The following is a 22,457-nucleotide window of genomic DNA, read 5'->3' as shown; positions in this document are numbered from 1 at the left end:
GATGTGCAAAAGATGACTGGGCTTTGAGAACTTGTCATCTGCAAAGCAGCAACTACTTCTGTAACCCCAGAGTGGAGCTGGAGCTGATAGGTGCATATTGTAATTCTATGCAATCAACAGGGAGTAAGTGCCCATTTCAGGGGATTTCTGCAGCTTTATTTCCGGGATAGAAATGAAACAAAGGGGTAGGAAACAACGGACAAAAGGAAGCATAGCCTCTGCAGAGAGACAGCAGTTGCACAACAGCAAAATAGGGCTTGGTCTATAAACACAGTAGTACCAAAGGCAAATGCATGAACTGACACAAGGCAGCAGGGGGTGGTTCTACAATATGTGTAAACAAGTTTTACTACATTTGAGTAAAAGTTTTGTTCACCCTGGGTTATATTACCATATACTGCAGCCTGAGTGGGTCCTTCCATTGATTCCAACAGAGCTTAAACAAAGTCCTAAATTTCCAACTAAAAATCAAAGCAAGGGGGCTCCTGCACTCTGGTAATTAGGATTCAACTATGATCAAGTCAGTAGACTTTGGAATTCTGTCTGAGTTTTTTTGCCCACCCCCAATAAACACTTCTCAGACGTCTCAACCCAAAGACACTGCTTAGATATAAATGCCACAGAAATATTAAAACCAATCAGACACAAGCACAAAGCAGCAGATAATCTACTGGACACTAGATGAGCAAGTGCCAAATAAGCCCCCTGCTTACCTGTTATAGAAACAGTTTCACAGTTGGAAGCTGGCTACAGTCCAGCTCTCTGGAGCGTGGTGATCCACTCTCTCCTCGGCAGGCTTTTGGACTGGCTGATTAGGGCCACCTCCGTGGGCCCACAGACACCTATCCTGCCCAAGTGGGAGCCACAGGCAACACCATGGTTTGCTCTCCTTATTGGCCTCATTTTTAACTTTTTATTTTCCTGAAGCCACAAGGTAAGCAAAGCGCCTCGCCTGTGAGCCAGTGGGTGGGAAACCACTTCTCTTACAGCAGCCAACATGGGAGGAAGCCAACATGGAGCTTCCTCCAGCTATCTGCTCCTCAGAGCTGAGCAGAAGCAGGCTGAGGGCAATCAGAGATACACAGCTGGAAGTGCCTCTTGCCTGGAAACTCTATAAATGAGGAAAGCAAGACAACATGTAGGAAAGGGAGGAAAAATTCACAGTATGTACCCAGGAGAAAGAGCTGGGCAGGAAAGAGGAGGAAAATAGAGATATTTAGAGGTCTACAATTAGTATTAGGGGGCTGACTAAAGTGGAAGAAATATAAAAATGCAAGGAAAAATTAGCAAAGATAAGGAAATACAGTAGGTGAAAGAGTAGACCGCATTGCATTTTTCAAATTGGCATCTCCAGGCTTTTTTCTGGAAATTGATTATCCTTCTTTTAATTAGAGGAGTGATGGGAAACAAAACAAGTTATCTTAAACCAAGCTTTAAAGACAGAGGAAGGAAATAAATAAGGGCTTTATTGGAGCTATTGTTCATAGTTCATTCCATTTTAATTATACGGCTCTTGCTCTCTGTCTCAGTCCTGTACTACAGCACTACACATGAACACTTCCTGCTTGATATCTGAAACTCTGACACATGTCCTTTCTCTTTCAAAGGACCAAGATTTCATTATCCATATCAGATTGAAAAAGCTCATTAAAAAAATTATATTTTCTTCATGGTTTTCCAACCATAAAGACTTCCAGGTCTAAAGATGCTCTCTAAAGACAAGATTGGAGTGCACTGATACAGCGCTACAGGAGGCACATTTAGCATTGCCAGCGTTAAATGCCTTCAACCAGAACATGATCAGTGTTGGTTAGCACTCTAAATACGCGTTATAACAGGAACTACCAGGTCATTGTGGTTAGGTGAATTTTGGTTTCTCACTGGTAAGTGGGAAGAACCATTAGAGAATCAGATAATTTTATTTCAATGGCACAACTCTCAAGTCCAGAATTAAGCATACACTTAATTGCTTTCTGGATTAGAACTAGGCAGCTCAGCAGCTTCTAGGCCCAATCCTGTGATAAGGTCAGAAGGCTGCAGAAGTTTCACAGTGTTTATTTAATTCCTTTTAAACATGAATGTTTTAGAATGATCAGTGCATGTTATGTAAGCTAGAATTTTGCGTAACCAATATTACACATCTCTGAATCATAAAAGCAATCCTATTGGTAGCCAGAGCCTTGAAATTGGTTAAATACAGGTATTTAGATCTTTGGAAGTATAGACTTGATAGCACGCTTTGTCCCAAGAGTCAGCAAGGACACTAATGTTACCAAAATACTTAATGTTCTTTTTAAGATCCTAATTCATCATACTTATCAAATGCATTTTGCTTTGTAGCGATTTCAGGTTTAGTATTAAACACATTTAGTCTCATGTTATTCGGGGGAAAAAAGCATACGCTGCACTTCAGGAGCAAAAGATGACACAGCACTGCAGGAAAACCATTCTGTAACAACTTGTGCTCCCCACCCCCGATTTTGATAAAAGTAGTTAGCAGTTGCCATTCCTAACACTCAGAGATTCTGCTGGTGGCTGGAGAAACCTCTTCATGGCCACACCGATTAATGAACAGCGTCACAATGCCTGCATTAGCGGACAGGACAGTAGTGAAGGCGAGCTGCTGGCAGTCAGGGCACTGAGACAAGTCTATGCAGATGTCAGCTGGGCTCCACTGTTTCTCGAGTTCAGCTGACTTCAGAGTTCCCAAGTAACATATTTGCAAATTATATTTTTCTTCTTTATTAACCTTACTAGGAGCTCTCTATTAGACAGTCATAAACTGCTGAAACATATCTCTACTCCATTCCCTTTTAAGACATTGTACAGAGAATACCAAACAAACCTCCCAAAATGGTCCCTGCCTCGACGCAAACATAAAAAGAAAAAAGGTGGAGAAGCACAAGCAGTCAGCAACACTGTAGGTACAGCAGATTTTGCCCTTGGCAGCTAAAGAGCATGGAAATTCAAGTGACAATTCTAATCGGAGATAACACAAATGTGGTTTCCTTCTATTTCTCAATTTTGTAAAGTCATCAATCCCTTTGTAGCTGAAAGCCAAGCAAAAAAGAGGGTACAACCTCAAAAATAACCATTACCTTTCCAATTTCCTTCTTTCTGTCTTCACCTCCCTCTTCCCCTCCAATATACAGAGCATGTATTAGGACTCCTTAACAAAAATCAATGCATAACTTCAAAGTGTGGACCGAATCGAGCCACTGACTTTGTTACTTGTTTGCAGGTTAATACAGACTGAGCTCCGCGGAAATTTTGTCTGGTTACACCCAGGCCACTGCATATTGCTCTGCATCTTTGATAATGCTTTCAACCACAGTAAGGAGTGCCAGCACCATCTTGTGGCGTTCACTTTTGTAAGCAATCGCCAGGAGATAGGCAGTTTATAAACCCTTCAAATAAAGATTTGCAACTGGAACCTGTTAATGCTAAGTGCTAACACCAGCAGTTGCATCTCCAGGGTTGCTTAGCAGTTTTTTCAGACTCCGAAGGCTGCTGGTCAGCATAAGTGAACCGATCAGAACCGGCTATTTCCCAACCTTTATAAACATTAAATTATTAAAAAAAAAAAAAAGAAACTGAAACCTACTGTCTTGGGTTTTTTGGTTTTGTTTGTTTGTTTGGGGTTTTTTTTTTGTTTGTTTTTAATAGCTTTTGTTTTGCTAGTCTCAACACAGCACACTTTTTTTACTCTCCTCTTATAAGATGACCTCTCCTCTCCCATATTGTTCTGGTAGTTCTTCTCTGCTTAAGCTCCAGCACATATCTATCCTTTTTGAAAATAAGCAGTCAATTTGGGTAAACAACTTTAAACTTCAAAAATATTTCACCTGAGACATCCAGGGCTTCCATTTGTTTTTTCACAGCTGCAGCACACCTCCGATTAGTAGCTGGATTTATCTTCCTCTGCTATTTCCAGCTGAGGTCTCCCAGCTCATCAGAGGGGAAAAGAAAAATCCTGTTATGCAGAGTCTTGAAACCTGCACTATTGTATTTCATCACTTTTCCCTTATTCTGTTCCCAAAGGCCATCCATATCTTCTTACCTGGCATTCAGATTCTCCTCTCTAGTGAAGATGTCTCCCAGCTTAGACTCATCAGCACATCTCATCAATGCACTCATCCTTTCCAGACAGAAGTCATCTATAAAAATACTAACCTTGTTTCCAAATCAGTATTGGTACTCTACTATTATTCTTCCTCCCATTTAGTACTCCCCCTCCCAAGACTGTTGTCGTGTCCCCCTCAGACATCTCCTTATTAACATTATAATTCTTCTAAGTGTAATTTTTCTCCAGGTGAACAAATAACTTCCTAGACAGGTCAATACTATTCCTTTTACAAAATTCTGCTAACATTACATCTATTGCACTCACTTCCTTTGCATCCAGCTTATCAAATAAATTTAACTGGAGTACTACACCATGCTAAAAAGTAGTCAATGTTGCAGGTTATTTCTTTATATAGGTTTTTACTGTTACTGTGTGATTTAAAACAAGCCTTAAAAGCTGCATGAGACAAGACAACTCTGAAAAAAAACAGGAAGCTGCAGAATCAAAGAATCCATTTAAGTATGCACTTACATACAAATCAAGAAATACGTAACAAAATAATTTTATTTTATTTTTGTCTATGTCAGATATAACATTCACAGCAGGTGGCAATATCTTGCAGTGTATAAACAAAGGGAGAAGGTTTGATGTTATGATTGCACCAGCAAAATAAAATGGAGAGATTGCAGGAATTTATGTAAACAAAACAGGGGACTCGAGCTGCAGCCAGATTTCCAACAGATTTGAGCAATGAAGCTGGAACACTCTTTCAGATTTTCTTATGTTTGCAAAAAGTTGTGTACCACAATCATTAAGAATACTATTTTTTTGAGAAGTGTGTGTTTCTAACTACAAGACAGTCCCAGGTGCATCTCTGAAGACTGTTCACCTGATGCCAGTACTCTGCATTTTCCCTGTCTCTGCTGGGAGCACAAGTTCTCCTGAAGGAGTTCTATTCCATAGATTCACACACCAGGGATCAGGCGCAGACCTAGAAGACACATACGTGCCTACTTCACATTTCAGTTACCTTGCTGGGATTTAGGAACTTAAATACATTCTAAGGAAGCCTCCATCCGAGTAAGGTTGGAGTAAGGTCCCGTAACAGCAGAGAAGGGCAAATAAAGTACTTCAGGTAATTACAGCCCAGTCAGTCTAACATCAATATTTGAAAAGAAATGGTGACAAGTCAGTAAGCAAGCAATAAATCAAGTGGTCTGTAAGCACCTTGAAGAAAACAAGATGATAACGAAGAGCCAACAGATTTGTCAGGAACAATTCATGGCAAATCAATACAATTGCTTTCCAAACAGCTGATCTAGCATACAAGGGGACAGGTCGCTGTAATGAACAAATAATAGAAATACAGTCTAGATCAAGGTACACTAATTTCAGGTCAGAAGCGGTTGAAAGAAAAGATTCAGATTATTGTTGGTAAAAATGGGAATCCATTTCAAGATGACATAAAGGTCTTGTTATATGCAATATTTTCATGAATTTTGATATTTTGTGTTTCTTCAAAATTTGCAGATGACACAAACTTGACAGGTATTGTTCAGCTCCTGACTCATTCCTACTCAGTGTAGATCTATTACTCTCTATCTAGCTGGTGTTGTCTAGCAAAATCTTCTGGATATTCTGGTATATATTGTTCAGTGTAATTAAGCATTGGATAATGATCATAAGAAGAGATGAAGTTAATCAACAGGAACTCTTCAGGACTCAGTTCAAAAACTGATATGTAGTTATGAAAGAGTTATCACAACTACATTCCTCTCTGGTACTCCCTCACAAGACTTCCAGGTCAGGATAGCAGTACAGAATAATGCCTCACATTTTGTCCCATTCTCAACAGAAGCATGGTTTTTATTAAGCAGTTCAATCCTCTCAAAAACATTATTTCAAATCACAAGTAATATTAGAAGTTCAATAGTCCCCTTCCAGAGTACATGAAATTGATTGATTCTGATGTCAATTGTACTCCTATATATAAGGACAAAATCTGACACTACTCTGTAAATTATCTAGCACTGCAGAATGCTGCAAAGCCACAAAAGAACCAAACTGAAACTATTTCAAGTAGGATGCAAAGCACCCACTAAGACCGGCTCCCCAAATACTACTAGCTGCAGTTCTATCTCCTCCATACTGTGTATCCTAATACATGGAGTTTTATTGTGTCGATACCTTATTTTCCACATCACTATCTTGGTGCTCTGAACATGGAAATTCAGCTCAGACATCCCCAAGCACAGCTTATTACAAGGCCCCAAACGTGCCCTGCTTAGGAGGAAGCAGCCAGAATTTTCCCACCATCAGTAGTTAAAAAAGAATTCTTTTGAAACTACAATGTATGTATTGTATGCATTATATACTGGTGGTTTAGTATAGTTTGTTTTTTAAGAATTTGTTATTAAAATATTACAGAGAGTTTGATGTAAATTCACAGGAGAGAAGCAGCACAGCATGCCTGTGGCACGGTATTCTTTTGCATATCAGGATACTGTAAATGAGCTGATCAAGTAATCTTGGACATAAATGAGCCTGGATGTAACTTAAAGATATACCCTACCTCATTAATCAATCTCTGAGTTACCCCGTCTTTTCAAAAATTCACCTGCTTCAGCTGATGCAGTACTCTTGCCTGAGCTTCCACAGATGTGCTCTATGCTGCTGAACAGCTGTTTATCTTTGCTGCAAACGAGCTTTTCAGTCATGAAAACCGATAACATTTAAAAAACAATTTGAAAACTTAAAAATCTTTGCAGTAGAAGATTTTTATTATAATAATTTTTATAATAATATAATAATTATAATATATAATATATAATAATTATAATAATATAATAATATAATAATTATATTATTATAATTATAGTAATATAGTAATAATAATTAATATAATTTTTATTATAAGGCCCAGTGATATGGATTATCAACACTTCTAATCAGTATATATGAAACACCACCCTGCTCACAGGCAGTACCCTCTCCTCTGCTGCAGGACACATTTATATTTAAAATAAACCCATGGATTACCAATAGTTTCACTGGATATAGAAATTAGGGCATTGACTCCCCAGGATGAAGATTGTATCTTCTTGTGCTCTGCATCATGCTTTACACCAGGACTTCCCAGCCCCGTTGGAAAGGGACATCACTTCTCTGCTGACCTGTCACCATGCTGCTATGCTACTCTTCAGTGCAGTACTTTCATAAACATCTCACTGTGAACTCTTGAAAGATCCTGTAGCTTCTTAGATTAAGATCAAAATTTGGGCATTTGTATCTGACTGGCTAACGTAATATCATGTTGGCACCTTTGGCTATATGCATCCATACTTAAGAACTGGGAAATTTCTCTGCTGTGCTAGCAGCTCCTTATCAAGTTTTATTACAGTTTTATTATACTATCACCATTTTATTTTAACTAGCCTTTCTCCCCTTCTCCACAACATCACCTCTAGGTGGCAGGTGCCGGTGAACCTCACAGTAAGGTTCACTTGCCACCTCACTATCCCAAAACAAATTCACAATTAAAACCAGAGGTGTCACTCCTCATATGGGGAAAATATTAAGGGTCTTACAGCAGTCAGAGTTCCTACAAAGAGCTCTGGGATGCGAGCAGGAGGTGCAGATTTACACTGCTCGTAATTGGAAGCAGAAAAATGATGAATGAAAGTCACAACATTTAACCTTGCATGAATTGTTTAGCATTTGCCCTAACACCCCTGATTTGCAAGTGTCACCATCAGAGCAGGCATTAGGAATGGTACTTGGAAGTGTTGGAGCCCGGGATTTTCAGCTGCCATGAGCACCCAGCCAGCTCCAGAGGATGAGAAATCTTCTCTGGGAAGGGAGAAATCATTTTTTTCTGGATTCCAGCAGGCCCATTATTTTTTGGCAACATGCAATAATGACTACATCAGTTACACTAAATTACATTAATGTACTACAATACTTAAAATGAAAAAAGCTGTTATACAAATAACAGTAATATACATATTTGATAATAATTTTTACTACAGATTACATTCAGCCACCATTGTCAGCAATTATTACAGACATTTTAAGAACTAGGTCAGAACTAGGTATTTGGAACAGCCTCTTTCCAGCATTACCCCTTTCAATACTGGATCCACTAAGACCCCACTCTCCATATATACCTTTCTGCTACCTGGCACCTAGGCAGAACCTTGCTAATCTCTCTTACTTAGCATCACAAAAAAGGCAGCATGAGTTAAAATCTTTTTACAGGGGTTCAGTTAGGAAGCATGCGGATCAGGGTCTCATTCACCAGCCAGGAAAATTCACTGAGCTCATGACCCACTTCCTATCACCATCGTGATCATAAAATTCTCAGATATAAATGGGAGCAGACTATGGGTCAAGTGATTTGTCCTACCACCACAACCCTTTATCAGCCGTCACCTTTCCTGCAGACCCTGAGAGACCTCCAAACTCCAGTCTGGAAGCCCCTCTTCACTGACCAGCGTGCTGCTATCTCTGATAGCTTCTGATAGACATAAACCTTTTAACAGGGTGGGAACACAAATGCATTCCCATGGATGTAATCAGATGCTCCTTGTACATTCTATTTTGTGATTAGTCAGGTGTTCATACTGTTTTGGATACATGATGGCCATATCAGGATATCCTCCAACATGCAAAGTTTTATGACAGGCACAGAAGAAAGGATATTGTCCTCAAATGCCTCCCTATGCTACCATGGATCCACATTCATCAAAGAGTAGGTCTACCAGTTTTAAAGCAAACATACACTAATTATATTATTGTGGCTGAGAATATGATGGTCTTTGTTTCTGATACTTTTTAAACCATGAGGCAAGTTATTTGAATAAGGATTACTTGGCGTAAGCATAAGTTCTTTTGTGAAGTTTCTGTGGTCTAATCCTTCCCTAGCAGTCAAAGCAGTCTGGCAGCAGAAACTATTCAACTTGAGCACTAAAACTGGTGATTAAACTAAGCTCTGACATGTAAAAAGCTAAGCTCTGACATGTAAAAAAGAAGTAATCACTTACCTGTAGAGTCTTGACTCAAAGTTTCTTGACTACTGCTGCTGTAAGAAGGCACTGGAGTGATAGAAAGTGAAGCTGGACAGGATAATGGATATGAGAACTCATTTTGTGTAGCAAAACATTGAAATACAGGAACCCAGGCATCTTCGGGGAAGGCGAGAGCGAAGTGAGGGTTCCCATACACATATGGATTTTTCCAGCGAAGCAGTCCTATCGCAAGAGGGCCAAGAGCATCAGAACCTGACAACAAACATCAGGAGTAAAAACCTGTGCCCTTGTATTGTAACAGCTTACAATTTTGGAGAATGAAGCTATAATAAGGTAATACCAATTCATGTTTTGATCATTAAGTTAGCCTGTCCCTTGAAAAGGAACGCCGTATTTTATTCTGGTTCACTATCAGTAATGCTGATGTAATTAATGCCGAAAGTATACTTTCAGTACATGTTCTTCTTATAGTCACATGGAGAGGACAATGGGGGATGGACACAAGTTGCTCTTGGGGAGATTCCGATTGGATATGAGAGGAAAATTTTTCACGAGGACAACCATTGGAATAATCTCCCCAGGGAAGTGGTTGACTCGGCCACGTTGGACACTTTCAAGATTCAGCTGGACAGGGTGCTGGGCCATCTTGCCTAGACTGTGCTCTTCCTAGAAAGGTTGGACTAGATGATCCCTGAGGTCCCTTCCAACCTGTGATTTGATATGAAATAAGCCATCATAACTCCAATGTGAACCTATAATTGTTGTGGTCTTGCTTATACGCAGATTTCTGCAGGGCCTCGCTCACACATTACAACATGAAGGTTTCTCAGTGAGACTGGAAAGCCAATGTTTAAAATCAATTTTTTTGTAAATCAAAATCTTTCTGCCATTGTTCTGACCCCCATGAGGTTCAGAGCTCAGTGGAAACTGGGAAGTGGGAGGCACTGCCATTCCACTGCCACTTCAGAGCCCACTCTGCTGTTAGATGCACAGGCTCTGCCCCGATGCAACTCTCTCTTCTTCTGCTATGGTCCTCAGCACTTCTCTTATCCACCAATGGCCTGGAATTTTTTCAATCTATTTAATATTTTTCTTTAAATTCCTCTTTGTTTTGTACTTTTTAAGTATTTTTGCACTTTCTGAAGACTTATGTTCCATCTAACTAACAGCTTGACTGATATGACATTGTGACACAAAACAATAGGTCTTACTATGACAGTATGCCACAAGACTGTGGAGGACAGCTGCCCTGTAGAGATCATTCTGCTGTAAGTGATATCACCTCCGCTGCCCTCCCCCCCGCCCCCACCCAAGAAAAAACCAAACAAAAAAAAAAAACCAGCAACAACAAAAAAAAGACAGCCCCTTTGGAGCATTCATTACCTATAACTGCAAAACAAGGGGACTTCTATATGTCTCTCCTACAGGTATTATCTTACTTTTTAACTCTTAGGTTTCTGATATTTGCAAGACTGGCAGCATCTGAATACAAAATGTCCCATGCACTAAACAGGACTCTCAAATACAGACAAATGCTTCAAATCTGTGATGGTCCTACAAGCACCCTCAGGCAATTATGGCAATGCTCACTTGATACTACAAGTGCTGCTGCATCAAGCACTGAAACGCAATGCAACAACTCAGACTTCAGACACAATCATATAATGAATTCTTCTACAGAAAAGAAAGTATTTAGTGGTAGACTATGCCTGAATGGAACTGGTAAGCCATACTACTAGCTCATAACTTCTGCAAGAGCAATATGAGGGTATCTAATGTAATATTACGTTTTAGCTGCTCTAAACGCAATTTTGTCAGGTACTGTAACTAAGCATCAGACAAATGCACATGAAGATTGGCAGACGTTTACATGTAGATCCGTTAAAAGGGAATAACAGAACAGAAGTTGTTCATCACATCTTTCAGAAGAGGACTCTCTAGGAGTTAAGAAATAAACCTCTTCAAGTAAACATGTGTGCACCAAGTTACTTGAGCTACCCACTAGACAGACAGATACATACATCAAGGGCTCTCAAGTGTGTCCACTCCAAGAGAAAGAGCGGGGTGGTACTGCAGAAAGTTCAGTACAATATTGCTCAATACTATCCAGTATTGCAGCAGACATCATGTTTAACAACAAGCTCCCATTTTTCTTACTTTCATCCTTTTCTTTATACAAAACTTTGGCTCATGCTTTTCTGGAAACATAAAATTGATGGATTTTCTAGCGAGTTAGCTCCCAATATATTATTATATTTCTCTTGCAAACACACAACTCATTGGAGCCTATCAATAATACTGAACGTGGAGCTAGCAACATGTAGATTTGGCTGTACCTAAAAGGACACAGCTTTTTATTCAGCTTTCCTAGTTGTTATTTGGATTTCTTTGTATACAGACGCCCACTAACTAAAGACTACATTTATCCCATAGCGCCTAACTGCTTTATCATGAATGCTTAGAAGAATGAGAGCATTGATATGTACGTGTGTATATAGGATATGAAATTTATGGCTGTTTTAACTGTTGATATAATAATGAAAAATCCATAAGCACTTCTAGCATCCTATTTCATGTTCACATTTTGTAAATACGTTTGCAGTCACTCCTTTCTCCGGTATCTTTTCCAGTAGACATCGATTTTCTCTTTCACCAATAAAGATACATTCCATAAATTCATCTAAAAGTACATGGAATTGATAATTTCTGAAAAAAAATCCCAACACAGATACATCACATCAAAGGGACTTTTAGTTGTCTTGTTTATGCTTGTCTTATTTATGCTGCAGCTGTAGGCATATAATATACAAACAGACTGAAAAACTAGGCTAGACTATAAAAAGTTTATAAATAAAACTACTCAGAACTCTTGAGTAAAGGCAAGCTCTCCAAGTTTTTTACTTTGTTTAATCTCATTAGTCCCATCAGTTAATAACAGCTTTCACCATAACCACTTCTTGTAGCCACATTAAAATAATTGTCTAATAAAACTTAATCATACAGAAATGCATTCATATTGATGATACATATAAGTATACTTAGATATTAATATATACACACACACACACACCCCCATGAAAGCACAAGAGTGTGTGTGTGTATGAGAAGCTGGGATACTCAGAAAGTAAATGTAATAGTTTTAAATTAATAAATTGCAAAGCCATTACAGTAGTTTCAATTGTGCTTGGGGAGGTTGCAGGAAGCTTGGTCGGTTTTGGGTTTGTTTCGGCTTTTTTTGTTGTGGGGTTTGGTTTTTTTTTTGGGGGGGTGTATTTTAGGGGGGGAAGGCTCTGAAGATGTTGCACTTAAAAAAGCAAAAGCCACTTAAAGAAGCTGTCAGAGTTCAAAAGCATATCTTTCAAGGTAAGCACAACACCATGGATCATTGCAAAAGGCAAGGAACGCTGGCTGACCCTGCAGCAGTATAGACAGATGTGCTTGACTGCACAAGATACGTGCGCAGGCTGTTTCTGCCTGCTTTGCTTTATCAGCTGACAGCAAACCAACAGCTGAAACAGAAGAAAGTATCAAGAAAAAGAAACTTCTGCAGTGTTAATATATTTTTTAAGTTGTGCCAAGAGTTTCAAAATTATACCAGTGAAGGAAAGCAGTATCTAGCTTTCAACACAGCTTCTCAACAGCAAGGCAGGGAAAGGGTTGCTGAGACGTGCTGAAGGAGGCTGCTTAGCAGCCTAATAGGACTTGTAGTTGGAAACACAGGGACACCTCGGAATCTGCAGACAGGGTTCCTGCCACAAGCTTAATGACTTTCCCAGGTGTTTAGATACAAGTACGCTTTGCAGAAAAAAACAAGCGCATACACCCTTTATTTGCAATATAGAAATTAAATTAAATTGTATATCCTGGAATGGTTTCTCCCAGTGAAGAGGGCTGAAAGGGGCTTGATATTCCCTCAGAGCTTTGCAGATGCAATGCCCTGAGGACTAAATCTTAAAGCTTGAAAATGGATACAAACCTGGCTACCCCAGTCCCTCAGGTTCTCCTATCAGACAACCACTTTTTATGCAGTCCCTTGACTTTTACAGATGTTTCCCTTTCTCTCTGCAGTTTTCTGTGAAGTGGTTGATTTGCATCTCTGAGTTTTCTCTCTGCTGTGCCTGACTGCCCCCAGGCTTGCTCTCTCACAGACGCCACCATGCCCAAAAATTCTCCCTGAAAACCTAAACTTTTGTATACCCTCCTGAAGCAGTAATCCTCAGAAACAATCCCCTAATATTCCTCCTCCCCCACAAACGCAGTAATGCCATACAGCAACCACATAAATCAGTAAACTCCTGCCTCTGCCCGTAATATCATGAGCCAAAGCTATGTAAGAGATGAAAAGAAAATAAATTACACCCTGCACAGTCCATGCATTCACCCTACCTGGGCTCCAAGTTGAGTTTGCCGCAGGGTGACAGCGAACTGTCAGCTGTGCCTTCTGCACCTGCAAACCCTTCCTGTTTGCTGGTGGCCGGGAATCCCCCATCCTGCAATGCCTCTTCTCCTCCCTGCTGCTGCCCAGCCGGAGCCTCTCACATGTGCTCCTGCTGCCTCCTGAAGCCTGTATGGCACATGCTGGCCACATGCTATAGGCTCAGTTGTCTCATTTAAAGCGCTCTTTTTTTTTCCCCACCCTGCTTCCTCTCCTCTCACACTTCCCCAGCTAGTCTTGATTCTAGCAATTAGGCACACCTTTCCCCTCCTGCAGCCGAGGTGGAGCACAAGCTGCTGTCTCTTCACGTGGTGCATGCGGCTGCTGCTCCAGCCAGGCTGCTCCGTAGGGAACCAAATTCCTTTGGGGAGGGAACAGAAAAAGGCACCAACATGCGTGGGAGGATTTGCGAAGACACGTGTGTTTATTCACCTAACACTTTCTCGGCGCAAAACCCTCCCTGAGCCATGGTGGTAAAGGATAACCAGACACAGACACCTTGCATGGCGACACGAGGCTGCTGCAGGATGGGCCGAATGTACATTAAAAAGAAGTGTATATATGGGGAGAAAGCCCCCGCATAGTACACACTACAACAAAACAAAGCTGAGTCCAAGAGACTTGGGTGACAAGTTTCACTGCTGCATTACCCCCTGAGATGCTCTCCCACCTCACGTGCCCTCGTTCAGAGCAGGGGACAGAAAGTCCAACAGATGAGCTGGGCCTGATATTTAGTCAGGGTCAGGACCCAGCCAGCTCCTCTCCGCCGCCAAGGCCACAGGAGGGAGACTGTGGCCTCCTGAGTCACACACCCTGCTGCTTTCCTCCAAAAGCTTAAGCGCGCCTGTGGGTGCGCAGCTTGCTGGAAGCTCCTAAAACCCCTTCCCAGACCATCCCACTGAACTCCTCTAACAGAGGGGTAACCTTCTGAAAGGCCTCAACATGCTGGGGAGGGTCTGCCACTGCTGGTCATAGGTGGACCAGGTGAGGAAGGACACCCCTTTTCTCCTGAGATAAAACTCTCCTGGTAACAGCTCAGGGTCTGTCCCAGGAGGCTAATTAAAAGCTCTGCAATGCAGGGAGGGAGAGAAAAACAGGAGGACCACTATGCCTGGGGTCAGAGCTTGCCTTGCTGCCTGCTCAGGTTGCTTACAGACCTGACCTGAAATACTTCCTAGGGATGTCTACACCAGAATATATTCTCTATATTCTCTGATGCTTTTAAGCAGTTGAAGGGGTTTAGAAATGTCATTTCAAAATTTAGTTTCCTCTTTGAAATAATTTGTTCTGAATAAACCTTTGTATTTCTTTCCACTGGAAAGATACATTTTGGGAATAGGTGACATATAGGTAACTTGGCAACAAAATTCACAATAACAGACCAACGGTACTAGGCTTTAAATAAAAAAACCCGCATAAGTCTATATCAGCATTTTTTAGTCTTGCATATTTCTGGTATGTATAAAAATATATTTAGGCAAATGGGATGACAATAATTACTTTCAAGAAACTCTGTTCCAGCTAAGCATATTTAACATTTGCACACAGCATAAACCTGAAAGTGCATACGTGGGACTTTTTTCAAAGTTTGGGTTAAGCAGAAAAGCCGCTTTTAGCCTTAAACTCTCCATATATGCCCCAGTTCAGGCTTTTGAGCTTAACATCTCCTTGTCCAGCTTTCAAATACTGGTGTTACCTGGTAGACTGTCTAGCACCTAACCAGATACAAAGAGCAACTTGACCATGCTATATTAACAGGGATTTGAAGTGGCTAGTAACTTTTACATTTTGGCAAACACTCTACCCTTTCCCCATTACGGAAACAGAATTATCCTTTAGGTGCCTTTCATTTGGATACATACTCAAGGGAAACACAGATGTCCAATAGATGTTATTAATTTCTTCCCATCTAAACTGGACAAGAACTGAAATTTACACAAACTTTCAGTAAAAAATAAAACACAGTAATTTATGTTTCTTCTACTGAAGATCTAAGTGTGATTTATGCATATATTTGAGCAACAAATAGAGAAGTATTATTATTGCATACCCTGGCCACATTGCACCTGATGACATGCACGACATTTCCTATGGTTCACGTCAAGACTACACATGCACATCCAAGGACAGAGTTTTGGGTTTAGTCACAGAAGAGACACATAGCAGACCATATGACATACAGCAGAAGGGCATATTCTTACTGCCTGACTTCAGTTAGCTGAGTTAGATGGCTGGTCTCCATAAGTTTCTCTAATAAATGGAGAGAGCAAGGATCAACTCAAGAGTAATTTGTAGTAAGATCATAACTGTGGTCTGTGAATGATTCTCGATAAGAGCTTTTGTCTGGCTCCATTAAGTACAGATACAGCACAAAGGAACTGGCTAACTAATTTAGCTGGCTAAATTAGTTTCCTGCAGATGGGAAGTGTAAACAATTACCCCAAGTATCCATTTTCTGATTCAGTTTCCTTCTGATTTGTGGTGGATTCAATAAGCACTGAGGAACTTGTTGTGGAGGGGCGATTCCACAAGTGCATTTCCCAGTTCTATGGGAAAAAGCAAGCACCAGCCTCCACCATTGCAGCTTGTCCTCCTCTGCATGGAGGATGCACCAACATCAGGACAGAGAGTAAATCATAAGCAGATGATGTAGATCATGCTGGCTATCTATGCAGCTCAAAGCAAAATAGGATATCAAGGACAAGGTGTTGTTTCACCAGGTGTCACTGCAGAGCAGTGTCCAGACCACCTGGCAAAGCCAGAGCAGCCAAAGGGTTCAGAAGGGGAGGGGAGGGGAGAGAGAAGGGTCTTTGTCTTCTTCACTAAGGATTTTGAGACTCTTCCTATGGAAGGAGCGAGTTGAAGTAGCAGTTTTGGAAACACCTAAAAGAAAATAACAATAAAATTTTTTTGCTCTGCTTACACACAGAAGGATCTATGTCAGTATATCAGTAACAAAAGCCTTGGTCTTCAGATGATCAACTCAGCGTTTATCTGTCAGATGACTTCAACTTGATTGAGAACCCTTGGTGAGTCTTTTCCTGTTAGCTCAATACAGTAGACTGTTATGGATGTCCACTATATCGGTGGTGGAATTGACAGGATGGATATTTTTTCATAGTCTTTTTCATTACACAAGATGTGGTAGGAGCATTCCAAATCCCTGCTATAGACATACCATAGTAGAGTAACTGGGGAGAGATTGAGAAAACTCCATGGGAAAAATATTTAATTTACAACAATAATTGATATCTACACCAGGGACTGTGACTTCATTAAAAATCTCACTGCAGAAAAAGCCCAGGAGAACAAGCATTACAAACATCTGTCCTGAAACTGCTTAATGCACAGCCTAATGGAGTTCTTACTCACATCCTTCATATCTCACAGAGATAGCAAAATCACTGCTTATGAGAGTCTCTAAAAGCCATTTACTCCTCTCCTCTGTTGGAGCTAAAATCCACTTAAGTCTCCAGCACTGCAAGTGGTATGAAATATTCTCTGACTCCCACTTCCTCCCAATTATTTTTTCCCTCACTGATTTACAGTCCCAGGTACAAACCCAGGCATTTTGCTAGAGCCCAGGCAGGAACAGAGCTCTTCAGTTCTTTGGTCATCACTCCACCTGTAATTCAATGGCTTTTCAAGCATTTAACAGTAAAAAGCATTCTGCTAATTTTATTTTAATTCTCTTTTGTTCATGTCCTTACATGTGCCATATATTTGCTAGGTACCTTCAAGTAAGGCAAAGGCACTGAAGGACAGGCTCTATCGGGAAGTATTCAGAGTCTGGAGTCTATATAACTAAAGATGTGGAGTTATTAGCTGTTCTCTTTCCCAGCAGCAGGTTATGAACCTTTAAGTTATTTGTATTAATTTTTTAAACAATATTTTATTGGTAATATGTATTAGCATTTTATTGAATAGACGAGTAGTTCAAGAAGAGACTGGCTTGCTGCATTCTGTAGCCTACACAGGAAGAAACCTTTAAATGCTTTGACATCTAATAGTACCAAAACACACAAGCCTAAGACCTTTTCTTCCCATCAGTAACTGGGATATTCTAGCTGAATAAAAGTTAAATAAATCCTAGAAGCTTCACCTTTTACTATGGAAGTGGAGAATAAAAGATTAGTCTTCACAGCAGTATGAAATTCACCCAGGTCTCTCCACTTAACTAAGTTTTCATATCTAGAAAAAGGAGAAATGTGTTCAGAAAATAGCCTTGTGAGCGCTGACAAATGGATAACATGGGGTTTGCTGTAGACCTTGAGAAAAAAATAAATGAGAACATCAATCACAATCTATTTGGGAAATCTCACTGTGGAATAGATGCAGGTTACGAGTGCACCTCCTAATTCATCTAACCCTTCATTTCTATTGGTTGCAGAATGCCAGGTGCCCATAAAATATGACCTAACATCATATATTGTTTAAATATCAGTTTAAAGTTAACTTTTTTACCTAAAAAGAAGAAATAAATTCTACCCTGGCATAGATTTTTGTGTACTTTTAGCAATTATCTTTAACTTTTTTCCCTCTGGCCCCTTTTCATTGAGATCTGCTTTCCCTTCATATTTTTCACGCAGTACTGATAGCCCCAAGTGTTTATATATAATATATAAATAAAGAGGAAAATCTTAGAAAACAATCAGACCTGTTTAAGCATCTTAAAATTGAGGGACAGAAGTGTGTTAGGAGACGTACTTTTTAAAGTAGCCTTTCTATTTTTGTACCTTTAAGGGGAGGCTAAAGGTACAGTATCAATACTAGATCCAAATGTTAAATTTATCTTCCTATAAAAATGGGTGACTCTCCTCATCTTCTGCTTGAAAGGGGGACTCTTCTTTTTCCTTCCTTAGCTCCTGAAATGCATTCAGCTGCCTGTGCATCATCCTCTTCCCTGTATCTATCTTTCTCCCCTTTCCTTTCACTTACTCCATACTTCAGTCTATTCTATATGTATTATGGTGTCTCAGAGTTATGTTCCCCACATGGGTCAAAGCCCCAAGAGCCTTGGCACCATAGGTCTTACCTCTGCCTGGAAGTGAGCACACCCAGAGAGGCTTTGAAGTGCACAGCAAGGTCTCCTCATAGAAAATACAAGACAAGTACAAGCCAAGCCTTTAAAGAGAGACCACTTTGCCAGTGAGACAGACTAAAATAAAGCCTTCCCATTGCCTGGTGTCGAACAGGTCCTCTCCTCAGCAGAGCAAGTTTTACCAATTTCCTGGCTTGCAGTGACTCCACACAGCTCCCTACAAGCTCCTAAGAAGAGTCTCTGTTGCCTCCAAAGCTCAGTTATTTCTGCTCCACATTACAGACCCTGCCATTTGAATGTAGGGCAATCTTTCTTGCGCCTGTGCAATTGTCTGAATGTAGCAGGTTCCACAAGGTATAACTTGTGTTTGCCAAGCTAAAATGAAGAATTTGGTAGGTGGCAAATGGAGCAGCTTGTTTTTCTTTGTCATTGGGTAATGTAGTCTTACTGGAAATTTCACAGAATGGTAGGGGTTAGAAGGGACCTCTGGAGATCATCTTGTCCAACCCCGCTGCTTGTGCAGTCATTTAATCCAAATTTGAATTATTATTCTGCTTTTCTGGACTCTCTCCTGATCTCAGTGCACACACAGATTCCCGATGTCTTTACTTCTATCCCAAAGTACATATTTCTGCCCTGTCATTCCATCTTTTAGCCCTAAATTACTGAGTCTTAGGCAGTTTTCACTGTTACAGAAAAAAAACCAAGGGATTGTTTTCTAGCTCTTGGCATATGATTATGAGCAAAAGAACAGGTTTATAAAATAGCTGCTTTCAGCTTAAAACTCTCATTTGTTATTACTGACTTGAACCTGTTGAATTTAATGGCGACCCTAAATTTTCACATCCCCCATCCACGACTGGCCCCACATTGGTCCCAGAATTGATCCCTGGGGGGCCCCGCTTGTGACAGGCTGCCACTTTGAAAAAGAGCTGTTTACCACCACCCTTTGGGTGCGGCCTGTCAGCCAATTCCTCACCCACTGCACAGACCACTTGTCTAGGCCATAATGCATTAATTTCTCCAGGAGGAGACCATGGGGAACCATATCAAAAGCCTTGGGGAAGTCCAGGTAGACAATGTCGACTGCCCACCCCTTGCCAACCAGACAAGTCACTTTGTCATAGAAGGCCACCAGGTTTGTCAAGCAAGATCTGCCTTTAGTGAAGCCATGTTGGCTTTTCCCAATCATGTGCTTCATTTGACTTGTGATGGCCCTCAGGAAGATTTGTTCCATAACTTTCCCAGGGATTGAAGTAAGGCTGATGGGCTTATAATTACCTGGATCCTCTCTCGAGCCCTTCTTGTAGATAGGGGTAACATTTGCCTTCCTCCAGTTCTTTGGGACATCCCCCATCCACAACTTCTTGAAGATTATGGAGAGTGGCCTTGCAATGACATCAGCCAGCTCTCTCAACACCCTTGGGTGGATGGTGTCAGGGCCAATTGATTTGTAGGGGTCAAGCTCCTGTAATAATTCACATACTAACTCTTCTTTCACTGATGGTGGGTCTAGGTTCAGATCAACCAGGAATTTTGTTCCCAAAGCCTGGGGCCTGAGAGTGTTGGTAAAGACAAAGGTGGAGAAAGTGTTAAGAACAGATTGAAAGTGTTGAGCAGATTGCTCATTAAGGGACATTCCTGCAATCTCTTGAGCATTATCTTAGCTTTATGCACGAAAAGATCCCATTGGCCTGAACATAGCTGGATAATTCCTCCTGCATGGGAACAAAGCATGCAAAGAGCCTGAGCCTTGTTTCCAAACAGCCTATCAAACCAATTCCACATACCCAGCTCCAGTTAAAACATTGGGTTGACCTAGCCTCAGGAGACATCATTACATCTCATGTTTGTCTATACTTTATGAATTGCAGAAGTGCACGAAAACTCAGGCAGTGTAACAGCACATGCCCTTGAATTGTCATTATCTGTCTGTGCAGAATCAGATTTTATAGAGGGCAGTACTTGTTCAGCTAAAACCAAAGGCTTTATTGTCACAATACCGCTTCATATATTTTTACAGACACTGCAGTATTTTCCAAAACCCTGATTTCTAATGTGTTTTAAAAATTTCCTTTGTATTTTTCTGTGTCAAGTGAAAGGCAAGCTAAGCCAAATGCTACCTTAATTCATTACCTACTAGAACATTTGGTGAAGAGCATTTCCAAAGAAGAGTCTTCCCAAAGAAGTAAAAAGCTGAGCTGAGAGCAGGAACAACCTCACCTGCAAACTGCATGCCTTTGCTTTACAGATATCTTACTCACTCATCCAGCACCATGAAGGCAGCATCCCTCCAATCCAACCGAGTGGCAGCCACCTAGTCACCAGCATGTTCTTTGTCAAAATTTCTTAGTTTATTATTTTTTGAGTTTTGAGAGTTGCTGTAGAGATACAGCTTTTTATTATTCAAGTGTGACAATCCTTCTTATCCCAGGAAACAGAGTATAGAAAGTGGCTGACGTGGTTGTAGGTTGTGACTGTTGTTCTGGGGGTGAAAAGGGAGAAGGCAAGGTCTGAATGACATTCTTATAGAAATTTCAACATAGCATTCTGAGTCCATAGGCATGAATTTGTGACTGATTAATATAATTGCCTTATTGGGGGAAGGGGGGGCAGTAAAAGACCTAACATAAGTTTTTTTAAGCTTTATATATCACACTAAAAACCCGTTCTTGGAAAACCAATCATGCAATGCCTTTTTGCACAGGCACAGTAAGAAGCAATATTCTCTCACTAATTACAGTTCTCCAGGTACCCGATTCCATTAAAATGTTCACAAGAAGTCTGTTGACTAAGCTAGTAATCCCTAAAAAGGTAAATAGTCCAAAAAAGGTAAATAATAAAACATCAGTTGTATGTTGGTATGCAGTTTCTCTTAATTATTTTCTTTCTTTCTTTCACCTTTGGCACAGGGACAGGACTGTCCCTTTATAACCCAAACCCATCTGAATAACTCAAATCCGATCTGAATCCAGTTTAATCTTTCACAAACACAAGCACCTACTTTTGCTCGATTTGAACAGGAACACTTACGGCAGTGACACATAGAGTAGAATAGCTCAGTTGGAAGGAACCTACAACAATCGTCTAGCCCAATAGTGTGATCCAGAGCTTGTGAAACACCAAGAGATAATTCAGGTTTCATTCTGCAGAACAACATACAAAATCATATTAAAAAAAATATAAATAATGTTGAGGAGTCAGACCATGTAAATTTAGGAAATAACAAAATTAAATTGGTCACAATTGCTTGTGTCTCCTGAACTCAGATCTCTTATATGCGTTTAAGATGAGCTGAGCTGTAACTTTCTCAAGGCTGGTTTTGCTTCCATCAGACCAATGGATAGGGACAAACACACTTAGGGAACACAGGAAAGCTAGACAAATCTCTCATCTGTTGCTTCATACATCTAATTTCAGCCTCTAGAAACAAAACTTATGTTATTTTGCTTGGTCTGTCTTTTCTTTTCTCTCTCTGCCCCCACCACCCTGTAGGACACCAGACAAATAAACTCACCCTTTCACAAGGGGCCACTACTCTTTTCTCATTACATAAGTGTCTGACTTAAGCCCATTAGTCAAATTGGCAATGCTGCTAAACACTCCCAGCTGTAAGTAAAGTCACCTGAAGTTTTTAAGTTATTCAGTCCTCTATCACACTAACTACTTTGGATGGTGAAGTGCAAAACAACTCAAGTTAATTACCTCAGCTGAGTGGATGCTCTAATCTCAGTGACTTTCAGACTTGATTTTCCATCTATTTAAGGAGATAAGCCTGTTTTGACTTTACACCTCAGGAAACACTCAGGTGCTGGTGATGAGATCCTGGAAGGACTCATATGACAATGAATCATTGCCTTCAGCACAGGGTAGAGAATTAGGTAAGGG

The sequence above is a fragment of the Phalacrocorax carbo genome, chromosome 1, assembly GCF_963921805.1.
Source record: "Phalacrocorax carbo chromosome 1, bPhaCar2.1, whole genome shotgun sequence".
NCBI lineage: Eukaryota > Metazoa > Chordata > Aves > Suliformes > Phalacrocoracidae > Phalacrocorax > Phalacrocorax carbo.
Note: the sequence above shows the minus strand (reverse complement) of the source record.